Source organism: Sciurus vulgaris, assembly GCF_902686455.1.
Source record: "Sciurus vulgaris genome assembly, chromosome: 7".
NCBI lineage: Eukaryota > Metazoa > Chordata > Mammalia > Rodentia > Sciuridae > Sciurus > Sciurus vulgaris.
In genome coordinates, this window is record NC_136467.1 from 98,989,391 (window position 1) to 99,010,443 (window position 21,053).

The window sequence follows — 21,053 nt, forward strand, 5'->3', positions numbered from 1 at the left end:
AGATCCAACTCTTTATTTTGCTAATTTTTGTTGTATTTTAGTCTCTATTTTATTATTTCATTTATTTCTCTTCTGATCCTTTTATTTTCTTTCTACTAATTTTTTTGTTTGTTTTTGTGTTTTAGTCAGTTTTTTCACTGCTGTGACTGAAAGACCTGACAAGAACAATTTTAGGGGAGGAAGAGTTTATTTAAAGGCTTGTAGTTTCAGAGGTCTCAGTCTATAAACAGCTGGCTCCATTCCTTGGGGCTTAAGATGAGGCTGAACGTCATGGTGGAAAGTATGGCAGAGGGAAGCAGCTCACATGATGATCAGATAGAAGAGAGAAAGAGAGAGAGATCTCCACTTGCCAAATACAAATATATACCCCAAAGCCATGCCCCCAATATCCCGCTTCTTCCAGTCACACCCTTCCAGCCTTTAATTGCCGCTCAATTAATCCCACCAGGTAATTAATTCCCTGATTGAGTTAAGGCTGTCATAACCCAATCATTTCACCTCTGAACCTTTTCGCATTGTCTCACACATGAGGTTTTGAGGGACTCCTCACATCCAAACTGTAACATGTTGCTTTTTAAATCATTCTTTGAGATGCAGCAATATATTGCTCATTTGAGGACTTTCTGCTTTTTGATGTAAGCATTGATTGTTATAAACAATAAAAGTACAACTTTGTACAACTTTTGCTGTATTACATAGATTTTGTTATATTGTGTACTCATTTTTATTTGTTATGAGAAAATTTTTAATTTCCTTATTGATTTCTTCCCTGATCCTTTGGTTATTCAGTGTTTGGTTTCCCATGAATTTGTATCATTTCCAAAGTTTTTCTTGTTATTGATTTTCAAGTTTAGTGCATGGTAGTCAAAAAAGATGCTCAATATGGTTTTGATTGTTTTAAATTGGTTGAGACGAGTTTTGTGGCCTATCATAAGACCTGTCTTGGAAAACGTTCCATGTGCTGATAAGAATAACATGTGTTTTGTACCTGTGGGACAGAATGTTCTGTAGATGTTTGAAGTCTATTTGGCTTACAGTGCTGTTTACTGTTTCTCTGGGTTTTTTTTTGTTGTTGTTTTGTTTTTTGTTTGTTGTTGTTGTTGTTTGTTTCTTTTCCTGTATGATACATGCATTGCTGAAAGCATGGTGTTAAAGTCCCCTACTAATACTGTGTCGCAATCTATCTTTGCCTTTAGGTCTTTAATACTGGCTCTCTATATTAGTTATTTCCTCTTGCTGAATTGACTCTTTTATTATTATGTAATGACATTCTTTGTCTCTTTAGTGCTTTAGATTTAAAAATCTATTTTACCTAAGATGGCTAATCCTGCTTTCTTTCAGATTCCATATGTGTGGGATATCTTATTCTATCCCTTTACCTTCAGTCTATGTGTGAAGTGAATTTCTTGGAAGCAACATTTAGTTGGTTCGTGTTTTTTATCTTTTTAGTCAATTTATGTCTTTTAACTGGGTAAGTTAATCCATTTAAATTAAAGTAATTATTGGCAGGAAAGGTGTTTAACATAGCTACTTTGTGACATGTTTTCTATCAAAATATCCTAATTAAAAAATTACACTTGCAGTCCGTTCCTCCCCCATTCTAAATTTTTAATATCCCATTTTGCATCTTTCTATATTACCTTTCTCATAACATATTGTTATTATGTGGGATTGGTCTTCACACTAAAGATATAATTGGTGCACACAACAGAATTTATAATATTAGAGCATTCTGAATTATCTAGTTACACATACCAGTGAGTTGTATACCTGTTAATGTTTTCTTTTTCTTATTGATGAATCGTTCTTCCCATTTTGGCATTCTTATAGGGCAGGATTGATGGAGAGATGTTTCCTTGGCTTTTGTTGAGGAATGTCTTTATTTCTCCTTCTAAACAATAGAATTGCTAGGTACCGTATTCTCACTTGATAGGTTTTTTTCATTGTTACTGTGAAAATCTCATGCCATTGTCTTCTGCCCTGTAAAAAAGCCTACTGACAGGCAGGTTGGACACTGATTTTATTGTTTGTTTTTTCTCTTACTGCCTTGAGAATCTTATCTTTATTTTTCACCTTTAAGAGCTTGGGCAGAAGATATCTCAGTGATGCCTTAGTTGAGTAAATCTGCCTGGCTTTCTTTGAACTTCTTCTACTTGAATATTTGGGTCTTCCTCTGGGTAGGGGGATTTTTCTGTTATTTCTTTGAATACTCTTTCTATCCCTGCAGCATTCTTCAGTCTCTTAAACCCCAATAACCTGAATATGTGTTATTTTGACAATGTCCCAAAGTTCCTATAACCTTTGTCCATCCTGTTAATTCTTTTTTCTCCTCTGACTATGCATTTTCAAATAGCCTGTCTTTGAACTCACTAATGCTTTCTTCTGTTTGATCTATCCTGATACTGGTTTTTTCTATCGCATTTTAAATTTCATTTAAAAAGTGTATTTTGTGCCCAAGGATTTGTTTAGTTTATTGTTGTTGTTTGTTTGTTTGTTTTTACATATATTGCTTTCGTCTTCCTATTTGGTTTCTCTGTTAGAATAGTCAATCTTTTTCATATGTTTTCTTGAAGTTTGTTGAATTTTATTAAAATAGCTCTTTAAATTTTTGGTAGTGTTCTCTCAAACTAGTTATCATCTAGTCAGTTTCTGGCACCTTATTTTGACCATTAGGTGAGGTCATTGTTTCTTGAAAGCTCTTGATGCTTGTTGGCATATGATGTCATCTGGGTATTGAAGAATTGGGTATTGAAGGATTAAGTATTTATTCTAGTCTTCCTAATCTGACTTTGTTTGTGCCTATCTTTCCAGAAATTCTAAGCAAGCTGCTTATTTTCTCCTGGTCTGTGGTCACGTGCACTATTTCAGCACTAGATAAAGCCCCAAATCTAGTTTGCCATGAGTCTACTGTAGGTGTTTTGTCACTGTTTCAGTACTGGGGGGTGTTCCATAGTTTGAGCACTGTACAGCATCAGCCAGCAGAATATCTAAAATGAGTAGTCCATCCCATTTGAATCCCTAACTGAGGTTACAATAGGCTGAGATGCCTCATCCACCATCACCAACCTATAGGTAGGCACTGCCAGTTTCTTCCCAACTCTGGACTGAAGCATCGTGAATGGACAAGCCCAATATCCTATGCCATGCTTGTGACCACCAGTGACAATGCTGTGTCACACTCTGAGCCTAGAGCCTGCCTGTACCAGCAGGCTGGAGTAGGACCAAGGACAACTCTATTATGAGCTGCTTACTTCTGTGTAGACTTGTGTTCTAAAACTGCTACTTAACCATCATGCGGACATGCACAGTTGTGGTGGAGGGATATCCCAGGCTCACTCCAAGGCTAGCAACAGTGCTGATCAAACCTCAAGTCTGTTCCTCCAGGACACAGGCTTCTACCTGCTGCCAGATCATGTCTATAGACTGTCTGTGATCGATAGCCTGGTTGGGTCCTCTGGTTTATGCCTGAGCTTGAGCTATGTTGGATCCTGCATAAAGCTCCAAGACAAATCTTTACACTAGATTTTATATCCTGTTCCATGGGAGGTAAGATCTTGCTATACCTCTGCTGCCCAAGTTTGGGGAAGTGTGATAGAAGCAAAGTTCATAAGCATTGGCCTGGAGTAGGGGTTATGCAGTTACAATAGGCTGCTAGCAACAGGTCCACAATGGTGGGTTTCAAGTCTAATGCCTGGACTGAATTCCTTCTCCATCCCTGAAGGGGAAGATGTCTCTTTCCATGCTGGGCTTCTTGCAGTTGCAGGTTGTTTCTATTTTTTTTTTTTTACTAATACCAGGCACTAGGGTCTTTTACCTGGCTTCCTTAGCCCATGTGATAGTAGTTTGGTGCATGAATAACTATTCAAACTGATATGTCCATGGGTGATGATCACCACTTACATCTGTGAGAACTTTTTTACATTCTTTATGGGCACTAACAGAGTTTTTTTCTTCCCAGTGTTTGCATATACATATATGTATGTATAAAAGGATCTTACTCATCCACCCTCTTGCTTCACCTCTCTGTATTTTTATGAAGATAATTTTACATATTAAAAAACTAACGAGGAAAGAGTATAGAGGTGAAAAATCTGGTTAAGAAAATGTAACAATGTTTCAAGTGATATTTAAAAGGCCGTAAAGAAAAAAAGTGATAATGGAGAAATAGGAATTTATATGAAAAGTAGAAGTCCAACTGGTTTGTAGGGGAGTTCTCCTGGGAAAATGGGGAAAGGAGGATTCATTCTGAATGTTTGTGGATGTGTCAGAGTGTACGTCTCACCTGATGATATGCTTAAAAAAAGTCAAAAAGAAAAGAGAATTAGAAAGTTTGGGAGGAAAGAAATGTGCTAATTTTGCTCTAATTGACTTTGAAGGGATGAAAGAATTCCTAGGGCCAAAGATGCAGTAAATATGGGGACCAGAAAATAGATTTGACAAACAAGAGTTAAAGCCATTAAAGTTAGGACAAATAAATGAAAAAAAAAAAAAAAAAAGATAAACAAAGACATGCTAATAGATGAATGTCATTTTTTTAAAAAAATTATGCCCAAATTACAGTACTATAAAAAAGTTACTAGATATTTTTCCATTTATTTAGGAACTTAACATAGATCTGTCATCTTATGTGCAATAATAACATAAATTACAAAAACATAATTGACATGCTCCTTTGTATATTGGGATATTTGCCAAAATAGCTAATCATAATTAATGTTCAGAAAGTAATTGAAGTTTTGAAAATTCTCAGATACTACAGAGCATAAGGAGAAAATGATAGTGTCTTAGGTATAAAGAAGAGTGAAGGGGCTGTGCTTTAGGAAAACAGTTGACTAAGTACTGGACTTTGAAGAACACATGGCTGGCAAGGTTATCCTGGAATCCTCCATGTGGATTCAGTGTAATCTTGAAAAACTGGAGAACAAATATCAGTTATTACATTATTAGCTCTGAACCAGCCAGAACTCTCATATCATCTACAGTCATTGTTACCCCATTTGGAACAAAAATGATATGGATCATATGCCCAATTTCAGGCCTAATCACCACTTTAGAGAAACAATTGAATCCCAAGCTTTGGATCCACTTCTGAGATGAGGATTTGTGGAAAATAATTTGCTTTTATAGGCCCAACCAACTGCTCCACTAAAAATTTATAAAACCCTGAAATTAAAGATAAAGTTGTAAAAAGTATGCTTTAATGGCTAATTGACTCTGAAACAAAAAAAAAAATTTAGATTTACTATGCTTGATCTGCCATTACAAAATTATTCAGACTAGCTTAAGCAACGTACATTTGCTGAAGCACTGGAGACTAGTATCCCAAGAATGAGGTGCCTGCAAGGTTGGTTTTCGGTGAGACTTCTCTTCCTAACTTGCGGGTGGCAACATTCTATTCCTCATTTGACCTTTCCTCTATGCTTCTAATGTGTGTATGTCTGTGTGTATCTGTGCAAAAGAGAGAGAGGGAGATGTTCTGACCGGTGTCTCTTCCTTTTCTTATAAGGACATTTGTACTATGGGATTAGGGACCCACCCTATGACTACATTCAATTTTCTTAATCTGTTCTGATTAGTTATATATGACAGTAGAATGCAACTTCACACACCATACAGAAGTGGAGAATGATTTCTCATTCTTCTGGTTGTACGTGATGTAGAATCACATTGGTTGTGTAGTCATATATGTACATAAGGTAATAATGTCTGATTCATTCTACTATCCTTCCTACCTCCTTAGCCCCTTCCCTCCCTTTACTCCCCTCTACCTAATCCAAAGTAACTCTACTTTTTCCTACCCCCTGAAAGGTGAATTAGCATCCACATATCAGAGAAAACATTTCAGCATTTGTTTTTGGGGGGTGATTGGGCTTATTTTGCTTAACATGATATTCTCCAGCTCCATCCATTTACCTGCAAACACCATAATTTCATTATTTGTTAAGACTGAGTAATATTCAATTATGTATAACATTTTCTGTATCCATTCATCTGTTAAAGGGTACCTATGTTGGTCCCATAATTTAGCTGTTATGAATTGGGCTGCTATAAACACTGATGATGTGGCTGTGTCACTGTAATATGCTGATTTTAAGTCCTTTGGGTATAAACCAAGGAGTGGGATAACTGTGTCAAATTTCATTTGGTTCTGTTTGACTTGGTTCCATTCCACGTTCTCTGAGGAATCTCCATACTGCTTTCCATAGTGGTTTCAACAATCTGTTGGTCCACCAGCAATGTATGAATGTACCTTTTTCCCCACATCATGGTCAACATTTATTACTGCTTGTATTCTTGAAAATTGCCATTCTGACTGGAGTGAGATGGAATCTCACTGTGGTTTTGATTTGCATTTCTCTAATTGCTAGAGATGTTGAACATTTTCTTATATTTATTGATTGATTATATTTTATTTCTTCTTCTGTGAAGTGTCTGTTTAGTTCCTTAGCCCATTTATTGATTGGGTTATTTGTTTTTTGGGGGTTGAGTTTTTTGAGTTCTTTATTTATATCCTGGAGATTAATGCTCCATCTGAGATATATGTGGTTAAGGTTTTCTCCCATTCTGTAGGCTTTCTCTTCACATTCTTGATTGTTTCCTTTGCTGAGAAGAAGTTTTTTTTAGTTTGCATCCATCCCATTTACTGATTCTTGATTTTACTTCTTACACTTTAGGAGTCTTATTAAGGAAGTCAGATCCTAGGCCAACATGGTGAAGATTTGGGTCTACTTTTTCTTCTATTAGACACAGGGTCTCTGTTGTAAGGCCTAAGTCTTTGATCCACTTCAAATTGAGATTCGTGCAGGGTGAGAGATAGGGGTGTGATTTCATTTTGTTACATGTAGATTTCCAATTAGACCAGCACCATTTGTTGAATAGATCATCTTTTCTCTAGTGAATGTTTTTGGTGCCTTTGTCTCCTATGAGATAACTGTATTTATGTGGGTTTGTCTCCCTGTCTTCTATTCTGTGTCATTGGTCTATGTGTCTGGTTTTGGTGCCAATACCATGCTGTTTTTGTTACTATGGTTCTGTAATATAGTTTAAAGTCTGGTATTATGATGCTTTCCGCTTCACTCTTCTTGCTAAAAATTGCTTTGGCCATTCTGGATCTCTTATTTTTCCAGATGAATTTCATGATTGCTTTTTCTATTTCTATGAAGAATGTCATTGGGATTAAATCTGCATAATGCTTTTGGCAGTGTGGCCATTTTGACAATATTAATTATGCCTATCTGAGATCATGAGAGATGTTTCCATCTTTTAAGGTCTTCTTTAATTTCTTTCTTTAGTGTTCTGTAGTTTTCATTGTAGAGATCTTTCAGCTCTTTTGTTAGATTGATCCCAAGTTGTTTTTTGTTTTTGTGTTTGTTGGGATAGTTTTCCTAGTTTCTCTTTCAGTGGATTCATCTCTGATGTATAGGAATATGTTCGATTTGTGGGTGTTGATTTCAAATCCTGCTACTTTGCTGAATTCATTGATTAGTTTTAGAAGTTTCCTGGTGGAATTTTTAGATCTTCTAAATATAGAATTATGTCATTATGTCATTTTATGACAAAAACCAAAGGCCCCATGTCCAAATACAATTATATTGGGGGGAAATTCAGTATACAAATTTTGGGGGTGACACTGTTTAGTCTATAACAGATTAAATTCATCTAAGATAAACTTCCTTCTGATAAAAATGGGAAGTTCCTATTTTTTAAATTTTTTTTAGTTGTTGATGGACCTTATTTTATCCACTTATTTATATGTGGTGCAGAGAATTGAACCCAGTGCTTCACACATGTGAGGCAAACACTCTATCACTGAGACACAACACCAGCCTGGAAGTTTTAAAGATTAGTACATTCTTTTCCATGATTTGTTAAGTAAAAGTTTGAATAAATTAAAAGTTTCATTACAAATTAAAATAGGTTTATTTATTACTTTGTTGCCTTGTGTTAGGTAGACTGTTACCATTCATCTTGTTTAGTTAAAGCATACGTAATTATTGATTTGTATTCATTCTAATACAAATGGCAAATACATAGCAATTATATGTTGTATGCATTGAGATAGCAATTATATATTAGGTACAGATATTAAACTTAATTTTCAAGTATTTATAATCAAGTCTTTAGTTATATAATCAAACAAAAAAAGTCCATGGTGTGGAGTCATTCTTCCCTGAAGTGAATAATTCATTCTCCCATATTAAGGATTAATACGAGTGTTTTCCTTTTAGGAAGTTCTTCTGTTCCCCATAGGAAATTTTCTCTATATAAACATGTCAATTCAAATTTGTACTCATTAATAGATATTTTAGCATTTACATGTTTATAAATCTGTTTATTGCCCCACGAAACCAGATAATTAAAGGATTTAAAATAAACAAGCTAGAAAATATTTATTTTAAAAATCATTTCATTTGCATGTGTACTTCCCAGCTCAGCATGGTGGCATGTGCCTGTAATTCCAACTCCAGAGACAGGCAGGATGATCTTGAATTAAAGACCACCTGGACAGTATAGCAGAGTCCCACCTCAAAAACCAAAACAATCTATCCTCCCTCCATTCTTGCCTCTCTTCCACCCCCCATTATGTATCATCATCTGCTTATCAGAGAGAAAATGGAGGAAGGATGGATTGTATAGAGGAAAGAGGGGTGGGAGGGGTGAGGGAAAGGGAAAAATAACAGACAAATGTCTGTCTGAGACAAATGTCATTACCCTATGTACATGTATGATTACACAAATGGTATGACTCTGCTTCATGTACAACCAGAGAAATAAGTTTTACCCCATTTGTTTACAATGAATCAAAATAAATATTTTTTAAAAAAAGCCAAAACTCACAAGCATTTATTTTAAATATTTTAATGACAGCAAAATGTCATTTAAATACACAAGTAAATCTAGTAGAAAAGTCAGGTTCAAAGTGAATTTTCTACAGAATATTTGACATAATTCTAATAGTTATGGGAGTTTTCTGGTACCAAAATTTATTAACATATAAACAACAAACATTTTTATGCATGATGTGCAGAAGGGAAAACAACAAATCATCCAAAACCTCATCATCCAGTTATCTGTAGTGACTAGATAAAATGAAGATAAGAAGGGTATATGTTTTGAAAATGACAAGTAAACCCTCCCTATCCCAGAATTATACCCATTTTCACTTTCAGCCATAAAGAATTTCTTGTCACATTGTATAATACATAGAAGTATATAATTTGAATCATATAAAATTGCTAATTGTGACCAACAATTTTCTACTATTAATACTAACACATATTCATTTGTACCTTTTTTCATTTAATAATGTATTTTACAAGTTTTTCTTTATCACTGACTATAGCACTATATTTGGATTAAAATTATTATACATTGAAGGATTATATATTGAAGGATAGGATTACCTACCTGTCCTCTCACCCACCCCACCCTAAACTCCTCCTATTACCTGGCTCTGCCTGGCCAAAGTAACTCCCCCCATTACCTGGCTCTGCTAAATCCTATAAAACCCAGACCCTCATCTCCATTTTGTCCCTGAAGATGTGTTCCTCCAGTGCTGAATAAAGCATCACTTGTTCATGAGGTCAGCCTCCATTTTTCTTTTTTCTTTTTGAATTCTCTTTCATGTGTTTTCATTTGGTTCCCAGACCAGGATACTGGATATTTGGGGGGTTCTTTTTGCCCCTCCTCATTCCAAAGAACCTCCAGTTTTCCTCTTTCTCCACAAGACCTCTGGATCAGAAACCACTTTCTGCCATTTTGTTCCCACATGTAACACCAGCCTTCTCATTCCTCAGAGAGGTAAGACCCCTTTGCCTCTTGCAGAGGCATGCTGCCTGAGACCCTTGCCTTAGGCTCACCTACACCCTGGGGTCCTCCACCATTGAGATTGGAGAAAAGATGTTCTCTCATTCTCAGTTGCAACTGTCTGGCGACAGTGAGGGAAGAATACTGAGGAACACCCTGATCTCCACCAGCACCCTGGTCAAACTTCTCCAACACGGGAACTACTCAGTCCATTCCCTGGGACTCCCCTTTAGGTTGCCTCATTTTCATCCAAAACCCAGGATTCCTCCACCAATCTGGCCACAATCTAAATTAGGCAACCTAAGTGAATGGCCCCCATTCAGAATTTGTGACATTGACCCCCAAATCTTCCAAGATTTGGACTATTTCCTCCAACAAAATGACAAATGGCTGAGACTTGCTGCTGCCAAGTTTTTTTTTTTTTCCTACCTCTACTCAGAGCCCTCATTGTGCCAACCTTACTCCGCTCTACAATTAATTCTTGTTGACCTGCTCCATAAGCCTACTAGATCAAGTCCTGAACCCCATCCCTCTTCTTCATTACTGCCCCAAAACAGTACTGCTCCAGACCAGCTTTTGCCCACAGATCCCCAGCACACATTCCACCTGTGGCTAGGTGTGTGTGTTGGAGAGACCACCAGTCCATGTTCAGGTCACCATCCAGCCTGATGGTGGCCTGTGAAGGCTGGTCACTCTTCTCCACTCCCTTTCCTGGCTGCCACCCTGGCCACATCGCCCAGGCTACTCTGATGGCCACCACTACCTGTGCCTGCGCCCACCCCACCGGGAGGAGCTTATGCCATAGGAGGACAGGTAGGTTACCATATCCTTCAGATATAATGTATTTAATTTGACTAAAGCTATTGATACAAATTTATGCTTAATTTTGCCATTGCAAACTTTGCAGATGTATTTATCCATAGGTATTTACAGTTCTTATAATAGAGAAATCATTATTTTAATGGCACCTATTTAAATTTCTACAGATACATTCTATAGATACTCAGAATTGTTGTATTAATTTATATTTCCATATTGCCATAATATGTGCACCCCATAAAACATTTTTAAAGAGCACATTATTTATGACTGATATAAATTATTATCATGTTTTCTTTGTTATAAATGAGGTTGAACATTTTTCTCTCATGTATTCATCTATCATTTATGTTTGTTTGTCCTTCAATATACTGCCTTTTTACCTTGTTCCTTCTTATTTTCTTTTTGATTTGTCTAACTTATTGAAGTGTATCAGGTCTTGTAAATTAAGACAATTGATGCTTTATCTCTCATTTATCTTACAACTTTTCTGATTTTGTTTTCCGCAACTCCACAGTCAGCAAAACAATATCCAAAATCGTTTTTAGAAATGGTAGGTTTACACGACACCTAGATTGTGGAACCAACCTAGATGCCCTTCAATAGAGAATGGATAAAGAAAATGTGGTATATATACACAATGGAATATTACTCAGCCATAAAAAAATAAAATTATGGCATTTGCAGGTAAATGGATGGAGTTGGAGAATATTATGCTGAGTGAGATAAGTCAATCCCCAAAACCCAAAGGCTGAATTTTTTCTCTGATCAGTGAATGATGATACATAATGGGGTGCAATAAGAGAAGAATGGAGGAACTTTGGATTGTGTAGAGGGAAATGAGGGGAGGGGGTGGGAGGAAGGGAAGATAGTGGAATGAGACAAACATCACTACCCTATGTACATATATGATTACACGAATGGTGTGACTACATGGTGTACAACCAGAGAAATGAAAAGTTGTAACCCATTTGTGTTTGATGAATCAAAATGCGGTCTATAAAAATAAAAATAAATAAAATTTTAAAAATTAAAAAAAAGAAATGTTAGATTTATTTTTACATTCAATCTTTGATCCATCTGGAATCTACTTCCATATAATGAAGTTGATGTTTAGCTTTATTTTTCCTACCGCAAATTTAGCCTATTATAAATAGGCACCATTATAAATAATCCATTTTTCTTAACACACATCTTATAGAATTTTTTCAATTTACATAGATTTTTTTTATCAACTTGAATATCTTGGAAATACTTTTCCAAGAGTACAAGTATATCCTTCACAAATTTTAGTAATTTTGGTAGATGAAATACAGACAGTATTTTTAAAAAATATGAGAGTAAAACAAATATATTTATTCCTTGATAATGTCTAGATTTCACAGGAGAGAAAAATTTTATGAATGTGTAGGCCTAGAGATTTTTATGTGACAAATACAAAATATCAGTGTAGAGTTAATATGAAGGAAGGCATGAAAAATAATTAAATTAGAGATTGCTCTAATTGTGCTGAGAGAGCTCTGAGAGTATATTGTTGCATAATTCAGAGAATTTGAGAAAGTGAAAATTGAAACCAGTTCACTAAAGCTGGCAAGAAAAGCAATTCTGATTCAATTACATGCACAAAGTCAACATTGAGAAGATCGAGAGGGAAACTGTGAGTAAATCATGCCTGAGTTTATGGAGAACGTTTTCTAGAAGTTTGAGATGAAAAGATTAAGAGGCAAAACCATGCAAACTTCTGTGAGTCAAGCAAAGATGTTTCCTATCTCCAGTTAGACCTGTGCAATTTTAAGAGAAGGCAGAGAACAAAAAAGGAAAAAAAAAAAAAAAAGAAAAAGCAGTAAATGAGCGAGAAAGTTGTAGAGAAAGGAAAGTGGGATGGAATAATCTTTGCAAGTCAAGGATAAAAAAGTGCGCTATCACTATAATTTTGCCATAAGGTTAAACTGTTTCCTGAATGAAAATATTAGTGGTAGTTTTTTGTTCTGTGGAGAGCCACATTGCACATTATAAATAAATAAATATATATATATATATATATATATATATAACTTTTACTTATCAATTTAAAAATTAAAATTTTTTAAAATAAAAAATAAATTATTTCTGGAGACCACTGCCCTTGTTATAGTTTAGGTATCTGCTTGAAGAAGACAATAAAGAAGTAAGTAACATTGATATATCTAATACATGAACCCTTTTTCCTTGTATAATTTTATGCTTTTAAATAATATATACTGTATGTATTCTTGAGGGAGTCATCACATCAAGTTCTGGAGTACAAAATATATTTTATAACGTTCATAGTATTGGAGTTTCAAGATCTATTAGGACATACCTCCCCCTTTCACTCTTTTTGTTAATTTTTTTTAGTTGTTGATGAACCTTTATTTTATTTATTTTTATGTGGTGCTGAGGATCAAACCCAGTGCCTCACATATGCTAGGCAAGCACTCCACCACTGAGCCATAACCCCAGCCTCCTCTTTTCATTCTTGAGACTATGGATTTCATGAGGCCAGAGCAGATGTGTTTGCAGATGTGTTTGCAGACTGACCAGAATCAGCCTAGTTACCAAGAATCTTTCAATTGAGGAAGTATATTTACTAGATAAAGTCGCATTCATCTTTATGCAAATTTAGATATTCATTACCTTCCATTATGATTGTAAAGAAAATGAGTCATTTTTTAGAGGAATGTTTCAGCTTAGGAAAGTTTCTCTCATGTTTTTGTGTTTTTTTGGGTTTTTTCCCAAAGAAATGCTGAAAATACATTGTTCTGATTAAAAATCTCAATGGGTCTTCTAGTAACTTAATATACATGCTCCAGTTTTCATCAATAAAGGAATTTTCCAATTTTCATTTTAAATGTAATTATTTCCATGAATATGACGTTAATAATTATAATAGTTTGTGCTCCTCCTGAAGAGGCAGGCCACTGTTGGGCTTCTTCATTTAGCCCTTGATTTTTATCTTAAAGTGCTCCTACTAGCAGAAGCTTAATGATATATAGTCACAATTTTGGCAAAAACCAGGAAGAAATAAAATTAGAAGAAAAAAAGGATGAAAATAAATAAAAGATAGGATTATATACTTCCTTAAAAAATGAGCTCTTAACTGTTCTTGTTTGAAGACATTGTACTGGGAGAACTAGCAGGATCAGTAGGTGATATTCCTGCAGGTTTAAACTTTACAGGAAGCAAAGGCGGCCTACTTCAGAACTGGTGGGTAGGTGCCAATGGGTAGATGTGGGAAGCACAGACAATGAGGACCAGAAAGAGGGAGGAACACTGCATTTCAGCAGTGCATTCTTTCTGACAGCACCAATATCCAAACTAAAATCCCGATAGATCTTATCTATAGCACACAAGTGGGAGATACTGGCAGTACAGAGACAGATAAAGGAAGTCATTCAAGCCACGAGGTGAGATACAAATAGCTGTTACAATATATTTTTTCAAATTACAGAGAATATTCTTTCAACTCTTAACATTTAAGAGAGAAATTAACTCAGCCTTGAAAACTAAACTAAAAACAAACTTATTTCTGTACTACAAACATTATGTTTTAAATAATGGGAAGAATAGGAAAAAATAAACAAGATAGAAACATAAAAAAGACAAGAATAGTAACCAGAAAAAATTCTTACAATCAAATATTCTGCAGTATTATTTCTGTATTTTCTGTAGTTAGCAAAAATGGGCATAATATTCCTCATCTTTTGAAATATATTGGGTATAATTAATATTATTTTCTTGGATAGTTTGACTTTCTAAAAATCTAGCAACTGGAGAAAATTGCTTCTCTATGACACTTTCAGCTATGTGGGTCTGTAATCTAAACTTTTTATTCAAATTTATACTGGCAGTCCTCAGTCTTTTGTAATGTCCATGAGTTAATATACTTTCTAGGAGTCTATCCTTATTCCTAAAATTGTGAATAGATTAAAAATGAATTTGTAGCATCATGAGTGAAATCTTTTATATACTGGAAAGATAATAAAGACCTGAGACACAGAAAATTTCTTAAAAGTCTATCCTTTAACTCATTAACAAATAATCTTAAAGCACCGGGTTTATGCAAGGCAATTTGTTAGGTGCTACAAAACACTGTAACATGAAGCTTCTCTTTAAGAACATTGCCACTTACCTGGTTTTAATTTCCATATTTTTATTTTTAAATTGACTCTTAAAATAATTATGTTTTTTCTTTAATCTGAGCCTTTCCTCTTTAAAACCACCAGAGTTCTCATGACATCTTGTTTAAAATTTCCTGTGATTCTCCATTTCTCTAAACTGCTTAGCATGTTTTCCAAGCTGTTCCCAGTAGTGATTCTAGTCATCCTGTCTCTGTTAGAAAATGGTTCTGTCATACAAGTGTACTGTGATGTACCATCTTCCCTCCCAGGGGCTCTACAGCATGCAACATCAAAACACTTATTATACAGTAACTTGAGAATTTTGTAAATATCCTCTTGACCTGGTGGCTTTTCTCCATTTATCAAAGTGTGCTTGTCCATCAATTTCAATGTCACCTCCTCCAAGTGTTCCTACCTTGTACAAAATATTTCCTGTACTCCAATACCAGTTCATCTACTGCAGTTTTATTTCATTCTCCTCTTATATCATAGTTAATTTTTTATTTGTTTCCCTCTTTCTTTGGATCTTTTTTCCATTGTTATTCTTTCTTTTTTGAGGATAGATGTCTTTCATAAAGGGCATTTTTAACTTGCTTTTTAAAAATAAAAATAATATGTCAATGAATAAATGGTATCCCCTCTAGGCTGGACACAATATAATAGTCAGGGATCGTGTTTGTGGTTACCTTTGCCTTCGTCAATACATATATACTGATTGAAGTGAAAGATAATACAAATTTAATTGCTTTGAGTATAAAGTAAATGGAAAATAATTCATTAAAAAATTTATAAAGAAATAAGATTACCTGAAACTTGCTATTCAAATTAGTACTGAAAATAAAAATCATTTGAGGAGTAAAAAGACACTTTGTAAGTTTCACATTTTGTTGGCCATAACATATATTCCAAATTATTGAAGAATTGAAAGTTGTGACAAAAATAACAATGTTTGATGCAGTAAAACATTATCAAAGCATATGTTTATCTTATAAAGAATCAAGGGATTATTTAATTGTACTTTTATTTGACTATTACTTGTTCTGGCTAATGAATGAGAAATTAGTGGAGAGAAAGGAAAGAAGCACAAATTTACACCAGAATGAAATAAATACTAGAATGAGAGAGACCTGTGGTTCCTCTCATTAAATGTCCCAAACTCTCTTGATTGCAGGGACTTTTGTCTGGAGGGCAATGAAATGATTATTTTCTCCATGAAAATAATCTTTAAATGTATTTAGGTAACTTGATCAGCTTATTTTTAAATTTTAAATTAAATTTATTTTTGAATACATAAAAACATAAAAATCAAACATATTTATAGAGAACCATGAAATGTTTGATACATGTATATACTATGTAATATCTAAATCGGTTTAAATATATCTATCTCTTTAAACATTTATCATTTCTTCATGGTGAAAATATTCAAAGTCTGTCCTTTTAGCTTTTTGAAATATACAGAGGATTATGATTATCTATAGTCACCTTGTTGTGCAAGCACACCATAAATTTTATCCACTTCATCTAAGTATTTTTCAACACTTCTTGAACATATTAATAGTTTCAAATTTTATCACAGCTTTAACAGATTTATAAAGAAGCTACTGATTCAAACTACTTCAATTCAAATAATAATATTTACCACATGCCTATGGTAAGACAGATTCTATTTTGAGCAATGATATGCGAAGACCTAGCAGCCACTTCTGTTTTTAAGAAGGTTGACAAACATAAAAACTGTTATAAAAGAGTGTGGTAAGACAGTGATAATATTACACGTGAAGTATTATAAGTGCAACCCAGAAAACTTGAGGTAAGTCTGGGCTATTAGAAATGAGGAAAGATAGGGAGTTTCAAGATGGCAGAATAGAGAAGGTCACTTTCCTGGCTGCTCCATGGCATGGAACCAAGATAGCAAATAGGCAACTTCCCAGCAAGGTGGGTAAGCAAAACAAAACAAAACAAAAAAGTAGGGGTGGGACTTTACTAGAATTTAATACTGGGCATTCAAAGCAGATTGGGGACTCAGGAGGTTGGATATAATAAAATAAGGAAGAAATTCTCAGTTCCACAGTTGCTGACCCAGTCAGAGGCACCAGCCAGAGAGGTCCCTCCATGACTAAAGTGACAGAGGAAGGAACCATTTTGCAGTCATGGTATGGGGGCTAGCAACTGTGAAATCCAATTCTTGACAAACCAAGTTTGGTCCAATAACAGGCCTGGCAAACCCACATTGCATGACATAGAGTGTGACTAAGTGACCAGGAGAAAATCAGACATGGAGAGAAGTTTACATAAGGGACTACTGGCCATGGGAACCCACCAGACTCTCCTTCTTCCCCTCCAGCCTGGCTGCTTTCAGGACCAGCTAGGAGAGAATCATTGTCCTAGAATTCAAAAGGGCGTGGGCAGGAGAAATTGAGTTTGGAGACAGAACAAAAAACCAGGAAATGTGGGGTCTGAAGGTGATGGAGGGGTCTAAGAACTGAGTCCTCCACCACAGAAGTGGAACCCAGGGGAGATACCTGGGTTGCAGGTTTCCAGCATGGACTGGTAATTGCTGGGCCCTAGAGGTGTACTGATTTAAAATCTCCAAACTAATTGACATTCAATGAAGAACCTGGAGCATTCCTAAGCCTAAACTCCACTTCCAGGAGTTCTGCCTACCAGATTACCTCTCTTACTCCAGCAACCCAACCCTGAGGGTGGAGCAGGTATGACACTCCAGAAAACTCCCTCCTAAAATTACTGAGAAGGGAAGCTGAGAATCTATTGATTTTTTTTTTTTTTTTTTTTTTTTCTGTTTAATTGTGACCTTAACGGGTCAAGGACATTTACACATACAATATTTGGATTTTTTTTTTCTCATTTCTAGCATTTGAAGCTAGTTATTTTTCATGGATCAGTATTTTGAGGATTATGATGTTCAGTTAGTATATTTCCATTTTATTTTATATTCCTTTATTTTTAAAATTTTTACTTCATATATGTTTCCTTCACTTATCTGTTTCCCTTGATTCTCTTTCTCACTTCTCTTCTGCTAACAGCCAATCTCTATTGCTTTCTCTTTCACTCTTCCTTTAATTTCTTACTTCTATCTTTTCTCCTCTTTCCTTTTAATCATCACATCCTACATCATTCCTGTTCTCTCCCTGTCCACCATTTGAAATTATAAACCCTTTTGCAAAGTTACTGTTTTTATTGTAGCCAATAACTGATCATATCATTTCTGCTTATTGTGATGATTAACATTGTAGACATCATAGCAGGAACTGTTTGGTTTACTGCTGTATATTATTTGCATTGGTTGTTATTTTTTCCCCCTAAATGGTGAAGTACTGAGAACCTTCAGGGATACTTATTATAAGTCCACAGGGTAGAAACTCAATTACCTCAATCCATAGTGTTAGATGGGTAGACACACAAGCAACATGAAAAAGCAAGGGAACAAATAGCAGAAAACAAACCAAGATACTTCAACAACAGAATGATACATCCACACCACAGTGGAAAAAATGTCAGAGAAAGAGTTTAGAATGTACAGAGTTAAACTGATCTGTGAGGTAAAGGACCATGTAAGCAGTGAAGTCAGAAAGAAAATACAGGAGGCTTCAGAATCGATGATGAAAGAGAATACTTTCATGATAAACAAAAGTTAAAAGAATTCACAACTAGAAAACCTGCACTACAAAACATACTCAATAAAATAATTCATGAAGAAGCAATGAAAAATAAAAGTGAAAACCAAACAAGGGAGGAACTATACTAGAAGTAGAGTCAATTGACAGAGAAATTAATTCAAATTAAAAATCAGAAATAAAATGACAAAGAATGAAAATTATTTCTCAGTAATAACATGGAATGTAAATGGGTTAATCTTATAAATCAAAAGAAATAGACTGGCAGATCAGATTAAAAAACAAGACCCAACAATATGCTGCCTTCAAGAGACTCATCTCATAGGAAAAGATACCCACAGACTAAAGGTGAAAGAATCGGAAAAACATACCACACAGCAATAAAATAGAACATGCCATCAAAAACCTACCAAACAAGAAAAGCCCAGGACCAATCAGATTCTCAGCCAAGTTCTGTAAGACCTTCAAAGAAGAATTCACACCAATACTCCTTAAATTATTCTAAGAAATAGAAAAGGAAGGAAACCTTCTAAACTCATTCTATGAAGCCAGTATCACCTTTATATCAAAACTAGACAAAGACACAACAAGGAAAGAAAATTTCAGACCAATATCCCTGATGAATAGAGATGAAAAACAATCTCAATAAAATTTTGGTAAATCACATACAAAATCATATTAAAGATAGCACACAATGTTCAAGTTGGGTTCATCCCAGGGATGCAAGCCTGGTTCAACATATGGAAATAAATAAATGTAATACATCACCTCAGTTGACTTAAAGACAAGAATCATAGTATCATCTCAATAGATGCAGAAAAAGCATTTGAAAAAAATACAGCATCTATTCACGTTCAAAACACTAGAAAAACTAGAAATAGAAGGAACACACCTCAACATTTTAAAAACTATCTATGCTAAACCCAAGGCCAACATCATTCTAAATGAAGAAAAACTGAAAGCATTCCCTCTAAAAACTGGAACAAAACAGGGATGTCCTCTTTTACCACTTCTATTCAACATAGTCCTTGAAACTCTAGCCAGAGCAATTAGACAGATGAAAGAAATTAAAGGGATATGAATAGGAAAAGGAGATCTCAAACTATCCCCATTTGCCAATTAAATGATTCTATAGTTAGAAGACCCAAGAAACTTCCACCAGAAAACTTCTAGAACTCATAAATGAATTCAGCAAAGTAGCAGGATATAAAATCAACACCCATAAATCAATTGCATTCCTATACATCAGTGATGAATCAACTAAAAGAGAAATTAGGAAAACTATCCCATTCACAACAGCCTCAAAAAATGTATTTGGGAATCAATCTAACGATGGAAATAAAAGACCTTTACAATGAAAACTATGGAACACTAAAGAAAGAAATTGAGTAAGACCTTGGAAGATGGAAAGATCTCCCATATTTTTGGATAGGCAGAATTAATATTGTAAAAATGGCCACACTACCAAAAACACTACATGGATTTAATGCAATTCCTTTTAAAATTCCAACAGCTTTCTTCATAGAAATAGAAAAGGCAGTCATGAAATTCATTTAGAAAAATAAGAGACACAGAATAGCCAAAGCAATCCTCAGCAGGAAAACTGAAGCAGGAGGCATTACAATACCAGACCTTAAATTATACTATGGAGCTCTAGTATCAAAAATGGCACAAAAACAAATGTGAAGACAAATGCAACAGAATAGAAGACACAGAGAACAAACTCACATAAATACAGTTATTTTATACTACATAAAGTTACCATAAACATCCATTGGAGAAAATATAGTCTCTTCAACAAATGATGCTGCGAAAAATGAACATCCATATGCAGCAAAGCAAAATGTAAACCCTTTCACTCTGCACAAACTCAACTCAAAGTGAATCAAGGATCTAGGATTTAGAGGAGACATTGCATCTACTAGAAGAAAAATTAGGCCCAACTCTCCATCATGTTGGTTTTTGAACTGAGTTCCTCAACAAGATTCCTTAAGTGCAAGAAGTAAAATTAAAAAATCAATAAGTGGGATGGTATCAAACTGAAAAACTTGTTCGCAGCAAAGGAAACAATAATGTGAGGAGAGAGCCTACAGAATGGGAGAAAAATCTTTCCATAAATCATTAATCTCCAGGATATACATTCAAAAAACTTAACACCAAAAAACAAATAACCCAATCAATAAATAGGCAAAGGAACTGAACAGGCACTTCACAGAAGAAGAAATACAAATGGTCAACAAATATATAAAAAAAATGTTCAACATCTCTAGAAATTAGAGAAATTCACTTAAAAACTACACTGAGATTTCATCTCACTCCAGTCAGAATGGCAATTATCAAGAATACAAGTAATAAAAATTATTGTTTAGGAGTTGGGGAAAAAGGTACACTCATTCATTGCTGGTAGGACTGCAAATTGATACAACCACTCTGGAAAGCAGTAAGGAGATTCCTCAGAAAACTTGGAATGGAACCACTGTTTGACCCAGTTATCTCACTCCTCTGCATACTCCCAAAGGACTTAAAATCAGCATAGTAGAGTGACACAGTCCTATTCATAGCAGCTCAATACACAATAGCTAAGCTATGGAACCAACCTAGGTGCCCTTCAACAGATGAATGGATGAAGAAAATGTGGTATACATACACA